Source organism: Myotis nattereri, assembly GCF_964212035.1.
Source record: "Myotis nattereri genome assembly, chromosome: X".
NCBI lineage: Eukaryota > Metazoa > Chordata > Mammalia > Chiroptera > Vespertilionidae > Myotis > Myotis nattereri.
In genome coordinates this window covers 58342951-58357011 of record NC_138078.1, presented here as the reverse complement: position 1 = coordinate 58357011, position 14061 = coordinate 58342951, and positions in this window count along the sequence as shown.

Here is a 14061-nt window from a genome sequence, read left to right as displayed (position 1 = left end):
ACAATGGATTGAATGAGGAACTGCCTGTAGTCAAAAAGCACAAGACCAGATTCTTGGGTGCAGAATTATTGGGGAAGGGGCAGCATTTGAATAAGGTATTCTGACTTTATCCACTTCTTCCACATCCAGTTGAGAAACTGACTTCTAATTCACTTGAGGACTTGCAGTTTCTTCATCCATCCTTGTGTTTGGAGTCTTATTCCTTATCTCCACTGGTCTACAATATCTTCTTAGTAAGTTTGGCTATCTTGAGGCAACAGACACTACTCAAAGGTTCCGGGCCTCTATATATACTCTTTAGGTTAATGAGGAACCACTAACTTTAGCTCTGGTTGCCCAAAATCAGTTGTTGCCCTGGTGTGGCTTGACATCACAAAGCCTCAGCTTCACCATCAAGGAGGGACGGAGGTGGCAGAGGATGCAGAAATCTCAGACACTCTGGTTATGGAACAGAGACCTTCCTCTTAACTCCTAAAATTTTTCCCTAACTGTCCCCTCTCTCTCTCTTCATTTCCTCTAGTAGCATTACAGTCCAGCATATGGCAGGGAGCTTGTGTTTCCTCAAAGACAATTCCCATACTCCCCCATCATTTCAGAGGTCCATTCCACTATGTTCAGTTGCTACCAATTTCTAGGATTTTAAGTGTTGTTTTAATGGATGATTTATTTTAGAATAGTTCCAGATTTAAAGAAAAATTGTGAAGCTAATACCCATCTACCGCATACCCAACTTCCCTTATTACTATTTACTCCCTTTGGAATGGGGCAAATGTAACATGAAGTGAATCATCGGTGAAAGAGTTAGAGTGAAACCTCACTTCACTAGTATCTCCAATATCCAGCAATGCTGTTCTAGACCAAGTTGTTAAAGGAAAAACTGGACCAGTTGTGGCATAAATATTCAGGTCCTGAGATGACCATACTTTCAATAGCTTCACAATATTCAATAGTCTACCATGTAAAAGGGAAATCAAATTCATTCTTATACACTGCCAGCACTAACAGAACACCCTGCTCCTCATGACTGCAACCACCACCTTCCATCCCACCCCCCAATCCAAACCTAAATTAAACATCAGCTTCTTTCTTCCTTGCCAGTATGAGAAAGTGTTGAGGAGAAAAATCCCCAATCCGTCTTCTCCTTGTCCTTATTCTAAATGTCTGGGCTCACTATGGAATGGCTTATCTGGTGCCCCAATTAAAGAATTCTACATTTCTTTCTTCTCACATGACTTCTTCCTCCTTAGATCCCTCCCCATCATCTGAAAACTCGCAAAAATACAAACACATTTCCTTTATTCCCTTCCTGGTATTTATTCTCAGAGAACATTAATGTTTTCATCTTTTCATAATGCCCATTTCTGAAGTATTTTTAGTAGAGGAATACACATTGTTAAGTGTGTTCCTCTGGGAGACCCTTGGTATCACCTCTGGTAGATGGACACTCCAGCACTTCTTCATCTGCATTTGTTGGCTTGCTTACTGGAGGTTTTCCCCTTCCTGTAGTAAAATACAATTATCTGATTCTTTCTCTCTTTCTCCCTCTTGTCTTAATTCAGCTTAAAATCCACTTTTACCATCACAACTATCTTGGTTTTGTGAAAGGACAGAACAGGACTGATAGCTGTGTCCTTATCCCCTCTTCCAATAAAAAGCTTCAGCATGTATCAGTGACTCAGCCTACCCTTATCTCAGCAAATGGAATTGCGGGGGAAACTAGCCCAAGGCCAAGAATATGCTAGCCAACCCCCTGACTTTGTTTAAGAAGAACCCTAGCTGTACCCTGCCCTTGCGTCACTAGCCCCCTGCCATCACTCAACCAACTGGAATCGGCCAAATCAGTGATCAGAGTGTGCCCCCACCCTGCGACCACAAGCCCTATAAATTCTTTGTTCCCTTGGGACTCGGGGCTCTCTCTTGCATCCAGTAATGTTGGCAGTGGGGGTGGGGGGTACCAAGTTCGGGCTGAATAAAAGACTTTATGCCTTTGCATCGGACTCGGCTCCCTAGCGGTCTGTCTTGAGGGATCTTGATATCTGGGTCGAACATTTGGGGGCTCATCCGGAACCCCTGAGACTCAAAGAGACCCCGATTCAGAAGGTTCGACATACCGCGGTAACTGTCTGTGTATTGTCAGTTTTTTTCTGTGTGTTCTGTCCAGTGTGAGCTCCCTTATGAAATCTGTAATGCAGATAACGGACTAGGGGGATGCACTGGGGGCCCACAGGTGGGAGGAGTTGGGGGACGGCCCGATCCTCCATCTGGTGAGCCCGTGATACCCCTCATTGGAGAGGAGTGGTGCATGGCCATCGTCTAAGCTGATCTGTAGTATTGCTTTCGCGGAGTAGGAACGTTGTTTTGGTTTTGCTTCCATAGAGTTGGAAGACTGTATTTGTCTGTGCTTGTAGTTTTTTTTTTCTGTTTTCTGTGGACTTACTGGAAGGACTTTATGGGACAGACTCAAACTACTCCTTTAAGCATTATGGTCATTTTAAAATTAAGGGCTGGGCAAACCTGCTTGCCAGCCTCAGGTGTGGTTTTCCAGAACTGCATGGAACATGGGATCTTGAAGCTTACTGAATTCAAATGATAGAAAACATGTCTTGCATTTTGATGTTTATTCTGAAAAATGTTACTGATTGAGAAATGCTGAATATTTGCCAAAAGTTCAAGGTTCGGATTGAATTGGAAAAATTGTGGGTTGTGGTAGCTAAATGCCTTTTCTTATGAATGTTTGTTTAAAGTATGTGAGTGTGGGGGGAGGGGTCCTACCTTCACTCCTTTGTTTGACTCCATGACTTCGTTCATGCGGGAATCTGAGTAAGGATCAGTGAAAACAGGACACCCCCTCCCTTGTCTGTCTCTCGTCACCGAACATCATGAGGTCGGGACAAAGTAAACCTGTTAAAAAAATTTGTAAAGGGGTACAATAGAGATTGTGGAATTGGAATGAATGCCGACACAATGAGAAAGCATGAGTGAACAGCTGTTTGTTTGTGTGGGACTAGCCAATTTGCTAGCGAGAAGGGGGACTGGAAGCAGTCTAAACTCCTCTGGTAGGTTCTCACCAAAAGGTTGGTGGAGAATTCTGTTCTGGGACATGGGTGCCAGGAGTGCCCCCATGCTCATCTGCGGAGTGGGGCATTGCTTTGTGTATCTGCTCAGCTCCAGTCTGGGCTAGTCTACCGAGAGTGTGAATACAAGTGTTTGTCTATTTTGGCTGCTCATTACTAGTCTGTGTGAAGTGGAAGCTACTTTGATTTATTTTGCATTTCTGTTAATTCATCTGGCTGAACGTTTGGACTGGACCCGCGATGGGCTGCAAGAATCTCTAGCAGATCTCAGAGTCTTTTGCTTGCCATTACCGAAAGAATCAGCCCACTTAGTTAATATCAATTTCTGACTATCAGTTGCTCTTACCTGGGTTGTAAATCGCTGTATTTCCAAGATTTCTTAGTTCTGAGATTGCTTATAAAAGAGCAAGAGAGATGTCTTTTCAAGTTAATTTTTTGCTTAGCAAATTAACAAAGTAGCAAATTTCAGAGAACTTGTTATTCATGGTTTTCTTATCTCTTTGGTGAACAGCTCCGCAGGACGGAAAGAAAACCTGCCTCTGACTGTATTTTGTTTAACTTGCTGTTTTCAATTGTTTATTCGAACCCTCATAGAGAACATAAACAGGTCTTTTTCTTCCTCCCTCATCTGGATTCTGAAAGCATCAGTAACTGGATTTCAGATGGTTTCCAGGTGTTCTGTCTACAAGAAACCTCACTATGCACCCGTTATATTTCCAGGCCGACTCTGTGAGGAAAAGCAATGGGCCTGGGTTGAGATAATGGGGGCAGGGGTTTTGGCAGTTAGGCTGCTGGCTGCATTCCTAACAGGTCTTATCAATGAAATTCAAGGTTAAAAAAAAAATAACTGTAAGCACAATCTTTCTCTGCCTTGGTTTATTCTTTAAAACCCTCCAATGCTTTATCAGACCGATACCTGTACTTAGTTATATCACAAAAGGTCTAGATATATCTTAAAAGTACATTTAAAATATGTTCCTAAATATTAAACTAAAATTGCTGAATGTTCACTTTTGGTAATCATTAAAGGATTAAGGTTTCTAAGAATAAAAAATAACGAAAAAAAAAACAAAAAAACAACAACTAAACCCCTCCTCGAAAAGCAGAGGAGGAACAAAGCTAGAATCCGCATCCCCCCTGGTAATTTAGAACTGTTTTCCAGGCCGACTCAGTATCTGAGACCCAGGTCAAAGAAGGGGGTGGGGGGGGCTGAATGCCTGAGCTGCCCGCAATGCCCATAAGCCCCTGGTGGAGAAGTAGCCGCGTGCTCGTGGATCAAAGATAGCCTACAGGAGCTGCAGCAGCTGCTGCTGGGCACTGAGGTTCAGGCTAAGCTGGAGAACACTGAGGTGCTGGAGCTACCGGTGAGACATGTGCTATGGGGCAGTGCTTGTGGGCGCGAGCAGCTGCAGGCAGAAGCCAGGGAGCGCTTCACTGCTGGCTACATTCAGTGAACCCCCTGCTTGAGTCCATAACACTGGAAAAGGGCAGCGTCTTCCGGGATTTGCTGGGGGACACTCTAGCTGTGTCCATGGGAGACCCTAGGTGGAGCAGCTGGCGCACAGGTGGGGCTGATATCCCCTTCTAGTTCACTCCCTTGAAAGAGGCCTGGTTGCTGCTCTACCACGAAGGAAACTGGTAAAAAGGCAAAACGCAGGGCCAAAGGGTTGTCAAAAAGGCACTCTCCCTGGTCCTGGAAGCCAACAGGACTTTGAAATTCTCCAAGAGAGGAGGAGTCTGACTCAGAGACTGGCTGAAATCTCGTTGGGTTAGAAAAAACAGAGGCTGCATATTGAACTTATAGACTGCAGTTTGCTATGTAGAGGTCCAAGCCAGTTATATAGGGGTTAAACTACCTGTGTACAGCAAAACAACTTTCTCTTGTGCCAGAATACATTTTAAGAAAATTGATTTCATGATAGACCAGTAATCTGGGACTAGTAAAATAGGGAAACTGAGCAGAAATCCTATCTTCTCTAAAACAATGACACTTGGGAGTAAATGCATTGCATTTGCCTCCCTAAACAAAGGTTAAATCGTTTATGTCAATCTGATTAGTGTCATTTGTTGTCCACACCCAGGGACAAATGAAGTTAAAAAATAAGCCTTATTTTGATTATTTCCTTTATTCAGGAGGAGCCAACCCGGTCCCTCCCTGCAACATAAATGATAAAATGTATGTTAAGGCATTTTAAAATTGCTCAAACCTCGCTGCCTTGGGTCCAGTTCTGTGTGTGTAAGAAGGGACAGAGTAAAGTTTAGTAGCAGGCCAGAAGAATCTGGCAAGGCCATCCAAACCACCCAGCAACAGTTAGCCAGAGCCACTTGAGGCAGACCTCATTGGACTGGCAACAACTGACTCTGACTAGGACAGACTTGGCTTTTTCCAACTGGGAACCCATGATATGATGGTCAAAATGAAGATCGGGGACCAGATTGTGAAATTTATTATTGATACAGCGGCAGAGCACTCGGTAGTTACTTAGAAAGTAGTTCCCCTCTCAGGACAGGAAGTCATCAATATTGGAGTTACTGGAACAGTACCACAGCTGCAGACTGTTCTGCCACCCCCACCGACCTCAGTTAGGCGGCCATCAGGTGGTTCATGAATTCCTATATTTACCAGTTGACCTGGTCCCTCTAATGGGCAGGGACATTTTAGCCAAAATGAAAGCAGAAACCACTTTTGCCCCAGATGGCTCAGCACAGCCTTGCCTAGCTGAAGAGACCTCTCCAATGATCCTGTCCTTAGAAGTGCTGAGAGAGATGGGATGGAGACTCTATACCCCCCATCCAAAGGCCCCCACATTCGTGCTTGTCAGGCCCCTATGATGAATGTGGGCAGTGTTCCTTTTATCTGCCAAAGTTCCTAAGCCTGTAAAAGTACTTGTTCACTGAAAAGGTGTAAATGTGGATGTTTATTTGATGTTTATATATCTACCTAGGTATAAATATTTGTAGGTAAATAGAACCCGTGGTTAATATTCTGGTGTATTCTGGAGCAGCCTATTCAGTCTTTTCAGAGCCAAAGGGATCAGAAACATTTAAGAAGACACCAGTTCTAAGAGCCACCAGACAATCTGCCTTTTTCTTGGACATCAAAGAGGATTGTGGACCTCAGAAAGAACACAATAACTCATTCGTTTCTAGTCATGCCAGAATGCCTGTACCCCTTACTTGGACGTGATCTCTTACAGAAATTACAAGCCACCCATAAGCTTGTTCGAGATGCCCTGCCAGTGCAACCTCGGACTCTGTACATACTTTCTAGCCTGGGGACTCGGTGTGGGTAACGAAGCTCAAGACCCCAGGACTCACCCCAATTTGAAAAGGACTATACCTGCAGAAAATTGTATAATAGGCTCAGATGATGCCTGCATCTTCATAGACATGGCTTCAGAAAGAAAAAGACAATTTTATCTTATATAGAAAGGTCAAAGAGTGGACTTTAGTCACCTCCCTAAAATGTTTGTATAGCCCTGCCATATCTCATGTTTAGTACCGGAGGTTTTAGCTGCCTAAAGGGCCATAGTGCCAATATTATGTTTCATTGTATTAATATGTTGTATTAACCTTCAATTCTCTTACAGTTTTAAATGTAGCTGTATCGGTGGACCGGTGATGGTCTACAGTCCTTGGTAGTCTTTGGGAATAACTGGCAAGTATCCAGTCTGCCGCACTGAGGGACATTGTTATAGCTATCTGTTAGCTGTCCTGGAAGGGGACTATATAGGATGAACCACAAAGGTAAAGGGTGTCTGGCTGCCAAGAGGGCAGATGCCCAACTGGACAAAGAAGAATACCCGTCAGGTTTTGTCTCTATTGAGAAACACCTAACAGTTGGCAGCCTGTGTACTGTCTTGCAGGCCTGAATGACCATGCCCATGTCAGGAGTGGTACAAACCTCGGCTGTAGAGATCAGGGAAAGGCCTATTTAGAATGGAAGGTCTGAGGCAGACAGCAGGGAGTCTGACTGGAAGGTGACCTCTGACTAGACACACCCGCTGCAGATCACCCTCAAGAAGACAGCACACCTCCTCAGACCCCTTGTAATCCTCCTGCTGTTGTTGACTTGCGGCACTTGCATTATTAACAGACTAGTACAATTTGTCAAGAAGTGTTTAAAAGTAGTTCAGGTGATACTTCAGTCCGTCTCATGATTGAGCCTGAAGTTCCAAGACAAAAGGTCAATGAATGGACAGAATAGTACTGATGGCTGTGTCCTTATCAACTCTTCCAAGAAAAAGCCGCAGAAGGTATCAGTTACTCAGACTGCCCTTATCTCAGCCAATGGGAAAGCGGTGGAAACTACCCCAAAGCCAAGGGTATGCTAGCCATCCCCCTGTTTTTGTGTAAAAAGACCTTAGCTGCACCCCGCCCTTGCATCACTAGCCCCCCGCCCTCAAATAAACAACCGGAATCGGCCAAATCAGTGGTCAGAGTGTGCCCCCACACCCTGACCACAAGCCCTATTAATACTTTTTCCCCTTGAGATTCGGGGCTCTCTCTTGCATCCAGTAATAGAGGCAGGAGGGGGACCAAGTCCTGGGCTTGAATAAAAGACTCTATGTTTCTGCACTGGAATCGGATCTCTAGTGGTCTGTCTGGGGGGATCTGGAAATCTGGGCATAACGTATGTACTTTGGAAACAAGTTAAACACAGAAAGACATAGGTTTTGGGTAAGAAATTGGAGAATGATTTGGAAATGGGCTTGTAATTGAATGACAATGGATTGAACAAAGAAGTGTGTTTGGCCCAAAAGGACAAGGCCAGAATCTTGGGTTAGGAATTAAGGGGGAAGGGGGAGCATTTGAATAAGGTATTCTGACCTTATCCACTTCTTCATCATCCAGTTGAGACAATGACTTCTAATTCACTTTAGTACTTGCAGTTTCTTCATCCATCCTTGTGTTTGTAGTCTTCTTCCTTATGTCCAAAAGTCTACAGTATCTTCTTAGTAAGTTTGGCTATCTTGAGGCAACAGACACTACTCAGAGGGTCCTGGCCTATTATATACTCTCTAAGTCAATGTGGAGACAATCACATCAGCACTTGTTGCCCAAAATTAGCGGTTGCCATGGTGTGGCTTGACATCACAAAGCCTCAGCTAGAACAAGCAAGAAGGGGGGGTGGGGTGGGAGTCGATGCACAAGTCTCAGACGATCTGGTTATAGATAAGAGACCTTCCTCTTACCTCCTAAAATTTTCCCAAACTGACGTCTCTCTCTCTCTCATTTCCTCTAGTACCATTATAGTCCCGCATATGGCAGGGAGGTGGTGTCTACTCTAAGCCTCTTGCCATACAACCCTGTCCTTTCAGTGGTCTGTTCCACTATGTTCAGATATTACCATTTCCTAGTATTTTGAGTGTTGTTTTATGGATGTTTTATTTTAGAATAGTTCCAGATTTACAGAAAAATTGTGAAGATAATGCCCATGTGCACCATACATAATTTCCTTTATTACTAATATGTCACTTGGTATGGGGAAATGTAACATGAAGTAATCTCCAGTGAAACAGAGTGAAACCTCACTTCTCTAGTAACTCCAATATCTAGCAATGCTGTTCTAGACCAAGTTGTTTAAGGAAAAACTTTACCAGTTGTGGCATAAACTTCACATCTTGAGCTGACAATCCTGTCAATAGTTTAACAATATTCAATAGTCTACCATGTAAAAATGAAGTCAAATCCATTACTATACACTGCCAGCACAAACACAACACCTTGTTTCTCATGACAGTGAACACTACCATCCACCCCCCTCCCCCTAATCCAAACCTAACTTCAACATCAGGTTCCTTTCTTCATTGTCAGTATTAGAAAATGTTGAGGAAAAAATCCCCATTCAGTCTCCTCCTTGTCCTTATTGAAGGTTTCTGGCTCAGTATGGACTGGCTTGTCTGATGCCCCAGTTAAAGAATTCTACATTACTTCCTTCTCACAGAACTGCCCCCTCCTTACAACCCTCCCCATTATCTGAAAACACACAAAAATACAAACATATTTCCTTTATACCCTTGCTGGTATTTATTCAAGGAGACCAGTAATATTTTCATCTTCTCATAATGCCCTTTTCTGAAGCATTGTTTATAGAGGGATTCACATTACTAGGTGTATTCCCCTCGGAGAACCTGCGTATCACCAGTGGTAGATGAACACTCCACCACTTCTTCTTCTGCATTTGTTGGCTGGCTTACAGGAGGTTTTCCCCTTCCTGTAGTAAAATACAATTATCTGATTCATTCTATCTTTCTCCCTCTTGTCTTCATTCAGCTTAAAGTCCGAATTTACCATCCCCACTATCTTGGTTATTGTTATACCCAGATTTTAAATCCCCAACAGACCTCACCAGGGAGCCAGCTGTGTCCACAGGAATAGCAAAGAGTCCTTTATTATCACAGACCCATGTCTGGCTCCTATCCTCACAAAGGCAAGACGAGAGAGAACACTAGTGGAAAAAGATGGGGTTTTAATAGGGGGGTGTAGTTAGGGGAGGGGAGATGATTGTGGGCCCTGCCGATTGGCTAGGTGCAAGTCGGGTCTTATTACACAGGATGTGGTCATCTCTAAGGCAAGCACGTCCCCTGATTATCATTTGTTAGTTTAAAAAGGTTCTGGGTGTGGCCAGCAGTGTCCTGGGATATAGGAAGCTGGTACTATCCTGAGCACATGGCGGCTGCCCCAACATGGAGGATACAGGGAAGATGGAGGGCATATCCTTCACTTTTTCATTCCCCCAGTTTTTTGGAACTTCCTGCTCAATCATGAGAGGGACCGCATTACTATTCCACAATTGCTAGAGGCCCATACTGGGCACACAGAACTATCAACTGAACTATCCCTATATGCTTAACAAATGGTTCGGTAGAAGGGAAAGAAACCATTTTAGCTTTAACAGCCTCTATTGTAATAGGATTTTTCTTCTTAAAATTCCTCCATGGCTATCAAAAATCCAGATCAAGATTAATTTACCTACTCTCCTGATGTTTGCATAAACACAACAAGAATGGTAACTGACTACCTTTGCTGCAGTCTCATGGTTGAATTTTAATGTGCTCCATAGGCCAGGAAGCTAAGCCATCCAGCTTCCATCAGGCCTGCCTACAGTATCTGCGGAGTTAGGTGAATCCCTCACCTGTAGCAACTCCACCTGAGACTATGCTCCAGGCTTTAAGGCTCATATCAGTAGCCCTCCAACTCCTTGTGGCCCAGAGTGTGCGGGGGTTCCGCAGAGATGTAGAGGCATATTTGCTACTCCCCTTCTACTCTTACCAACCTCCAGTTATGGTAGGGCATCAGCCTGACATTCCAGCGACAGCCATCTTCAGGGCTCCCAATCAGGATACCAGGCTTTCTTCATGGCATTCTTACTGGCTTCAAGTCTTTAGAGCTCAGACAGGGCTCTTTCAAACATGATATTCCAGTCAAAGTTTTCTGTTAATAAAACCATTATCAGGATCTGTTCTTATTAAATATATGCAAAGAAATGTATTGCCATGACTTATTTAGCATTGCCAGATTTCGGAGGAATTACATAAGGAGAAAAACATACGGATCTACTCTAAGATTTTCTGACTTTCCTTGCCAATTCCTTTTCATGGATTTTTCAGAGTTATAACAAAACAGTAATTGTTGGCATTAAACTTTCTTTCTATGCATCACCAGGCGTTAGACCTTCTATTCTAAACAGGCTTTCCCAGCTTACTACCCCTGACATGGGCATGGTCATGCAGGCCTGCAAGCGGTATACATGCTGCCAACTGTCAACTGTCTCTCAACAGTGACCAGAACCTGATGGGCACCCTTCCCTGCCCAGTTGGGCACCTGCCCTCTTGGCAGCTAGAGACCCTTTACTTTTGGGGGTTACCCAACACAGTCCCGTTACAGGACAGCCAACACACATTTAAACCTGCAAAAGAATCAAAGGTCAATATAACATATCAATACAATGAAACATAAAATTGGCATCATGGCTGCTTCAGGCAGCCCAATCTTCTGCTACTAAACATGTGATCCTATAAATTGTCCTTGTCTCTTTGGAGCCATGTCCATGAAGAAGCAGGCATCATCTAAGCCTATTACACAGTATTGTGGGGGCTCCTGGAGACAGGAGTGATCACGAGCAATGTTACCAGAATGAGGCAGGTCGAGCACGCTGCAGCTTGTGCTTGAGTAGGAAGCATTGATCTCGATCTATGCTCCATTTTGTGATGAAGTCTTTCCGGGTCATGGATGGGTCCGCTGACTGCACGGGAGTGGAATGGACCCAGGTCGCGACGACGTCTACCTTGAGAGTAGTTGGGGTTGTCAGCACGAAGCATTTTATAGTGAGTGGTAAACAAGATAGTGGTTACCAAAGTTTCACTTTCCTTGTGAGTTTCACTTGTTTACACCATGGTTATACTTCCTGCACTTCCTCACCCCATTAGATTCCCAGATAACATCTAAGGAGTGTTATAAGGTCAAGCCTAATTATGATAAGAGGACTGTGCCCTCTAACTAGGACTTGTTTGTGACTTTGCCAGCAGGTCAGTCCGAGGCTTAACCCTATGTCAGTTTCCACATCTCACCCTTTTTTGTGTTATTAATTAAGCTACTATAATGAAAGTAAAACTTAAACATCAAGAACAAAACTCTGGCTATTAAAATGATAACAATGCCAATCCGTACCCCAAAACATTTTAAAACTTAAGCATAACATTTCAAGGACAAAAATTGTTTTAAGTCCCAATTTCAATGTCCAACATTTCCTTATGTGTACATGTCAACAATGATATTTCAGTTCTGGATTGTGGAAAAATGGTGGCAATGCAGGTCCGACCCTCTCTGGTTTGGTCCTGGGCAATCTGCAGCGACACACAGCTGCTGACTGCTAGCATGGAAAAGCGTCTTCAGCATCTCCATCTCTGAACTGTCTCTCCTCTTGTCTTCATGACTGGAGCATTCCTGAGAATTCCTGTCTGTTGCAGCAATCCACGTGGTCTTGAAGTTGTTTTCTGAAAATATACAAACATATTCTCGACCTTAGGTTAATAAAGAAATTTTGACTTAGGGTTCTTTTATATGTGCCCAAATGATTTTCCTTTGGCTTATTTTGACACCATGTGTGTTTTCCTGGGTGTCTCACTGTTAGCATTATAATTGAAAATTTTTTTTCTAGATTTATTTTTTTATTTTCTTTATTTTTTTAATTTCTGAAATCACTTTTTTTTATTGCTTACAGTATTTCAAAGGGTATTACATATGTGTCCTTTTTTTCCCCCTCGCCCTTGACAGTACCTTAGCCTCCCCTATCCCCCAGTGTCTTATGTCCATTGATTATGCTTCTATGCATGCATACAAGTCCTTAGGTTGATCTTTTACCACCCTCCCTCCTGCCCCCCACCCTCCCTGTCCTTCCCGCTGCAGTTTGACAATCTGTTTGAGGCAGCTCTACCTCTGTATCTTTTTTTTTAATTTATTGCTTAAAGTATTACAAAAGGTATTACATATGTGTCCATTTTATCCCCCTGCCCTAGACAGTCCCTTAGCCTCCCCTATCCCCCAATTTCTTATATCCACTGGTTATGCTTATATGCATGCATAAAAGTCCTTTAGTTGATCTCTTTCCCCCTCTACCTCCTGCCCCCCAACCCTCCCCGGCCTTCCCGCTGCAGTTTGACAATCTGTTTGAGGCAGTTCTGCCTCTGTATCTATTATTGTTCAAAGGTTTATAATGGTCTCTATTATCCATGAATGAGTGAGATCATGTGGTACCTTTCCCTGATTGACTGGCCTATTTCACCTAGCACAACGCTCTCCAGTTCCTTCCATGCCACTGTAAACGGTAAGAGCTCCTTCCTTTTTACAGCAGCATAGTATTCCATTCTGTAGATGTACCACTGTTTTCTAATGCATTCATGTACTGATGGGCACTTAGGCTGTTTCCAGATCTTAGCTATGGTGAATTGTGCTGCTATGACCATAGGGGTGCATGTATCCTTTCTGATTTGTGTTTCTGCTTTCTTGGGATATATTCCTAGAAATGGGATCACAGGGTCAAATGGGAGTTCCATTTTCAGTTTTTTGAGGAAACTCCATACTGTCTTCCATAGTGGCTGCACCAGTCTGCATTCCCACCAGCAGTGCACAAGTGTTTCTTTTTCTCCACATCCTCTCCAACACTTGTCGTTTGTTGATTTGTTGATGATAGCCAGTCGGACAGGTGTGAGATGGTACCTCATTATTTTTTTGATTGGCATCTCTCGGATGATTAGTGACTTTGAGCATGTTTTCATATGTCTCTTGGCTTTCTGAATATCCTCTTTTGAGAGGTGTCTATCTAGGTCCTTTGCCCATTTTTTGATTGGATTGTTTAACTTCCTTTTGTTAACTTCTATGAGTTCCCTATAAATTTTGTAGATTAGGCCCTTATCAGATATGACATTGGCAAATATGTTTTCCCACACAGTGGGTTTTCTCATTGTTTTGTTGATGGTTTCTTTTGCTGTGCAGAAGCTTTTAATTTTGATGTAGTCCCATTTGTTCATTTTCTCTTTAGTCTCAAGTGTCCTAGGAATTGTATCGGTGAAGAAATTATTTCGGCATATGTCTGAGATTTTGTTGCCTTTAGATTCTTCTAGAATTTTTATGGTTTCCTGTTGTACATTTAAGTCCTTTATCCATTTTGAGTTTATTTTTGTGTATGGTGTAAGTTGGTGGTCTAGTTTCATTTTCTTGCATATATCTGTCCAATTTTCCAAACAACATTTATTGAAGAGGCTATCTTGGCTCCATTGAATGTTCTAGCCTCCTTTGTCAAATATTAATTGAGCATATTGGTTCAGGCCAATTTCTGGGCTGTCTATTCTATTCCATTGATTTATATGCCTGTTCTTGTGCCAGTACCAGGCAGTTTTGAGAACAGTGGCTTTGTAATACATCTTGATATCTGGTATTGAGATCCCACCTACTTTTTTCTTTTTCAGGATTGCTGGAGCTATTC